The sequence below is a fragment of the Myotis brandtii genome, unplaced genomic scaffold, assembly GCF_000412655.1.
Source record: "Myotis brandtii unplaced genomic scaffold, ASM41265v1 scaffold995, whole genome shotgun sequence".
Taxonomy (NCBI): Eukaryota; Metazoa; Chordata; class Mammalia; order Chiroptera; family Vespertilionidae; genus Myotis; species Myotis brandtii.
The window spans coordinates 190,727-191,600 of record NW_005372150.1 but is presented as its reverse complement, the minus strand read 5'-3'; the positions used below and the strand labels follow the sequence as shown (position 1 = coordinate 191,600).

General features: G+C 61.7%; 1 protein-coding gene across 3 annotated transcripts in view; it reads left to right on the top strand.

Annotated features, from left to right (window-relative positions):
- Nucleotides 1-874, top strand: part of ACAD9 (acyl-CoA dehydrogenase family, member 9) — an 83,594-nt gene that overhangs the window by 7,123 nt on the left and 75,597 nt on the right. The window lies entirely within an intron of this gene.

The following is an 874-nucleotide window of genomic DNA, read 5'->3' as shown; positions in this document are numbered from 1 at the left end:
CCCCCCACACCGGCCTGATCACCCACAACTGCTATTCCATCCTGGCCTGATCACCCACAACTGCCCTCCCCTCTTGGCCTCTAACCGCCTCTACCTCGGCCCCACTACCATGGCTTTGTCCAGAGGTATGTCCGGAAGGTCTCCTGGAAGGTCTCCTAGTCTAATTAGCATATTACTTTTTTATTAGTATAGAGGCCTGGTACATGGGTGGGGGCCGGCTGGTTTGCCCTGAAGGGTGTCCCGGATCAGGGTGGGGGTTCCCTTGGGGAATGGGGCGGCCTGGGCGAGGGGCCTGTGGTGGTTTGCAGGCTGGCCACGCCCCCATGGGGTGAGGGTTCCCGCTGGGGGGGGCGGGGCCAGCCTGGGTGAGGGGCTGAGGGCTGTTTTCAGGCTGACCATACCCCCTTCAGGATGGGGGTCCCCGCTGGGGTGCCTGGCCAGCCTGGGTGAGGGGATGATGGCTGTTTGCAGGCTGGCCACGCCCCCCAGCAGGGACTCTTACTCCATGGGGATGTGGCCAGCCTGGGTAAGGGCCTGAGGGCCGTTTTCAGGCTGGCCACACCCCCCCGCCCCCAACCCAGGCTCCTAGCCCCTCCTAGAGAGGAGGCCAGCCCCTCCTTTTGTGTTTTTTTTCCCCCAGCCACTCCTTGAGCAGAGGCCAGGGCCGGCCGGAAGCCTGGGTCACCCCTGACCTGAAAGGACAGAACAGGACTGATAGCTGTGTCCTTAACCCCTCTTCCAAGAAAAAGCCGCAGAATGTATCAGTTACTCAGCCTGCCCTTATCTCGGCCAATGGGAAAGTGGGGGAAACTAGCCCAAGGCCAAGAGTATGCTAGCCACCCCCCTGTCTTTGTGTAACCAGACCCTAGCTGCA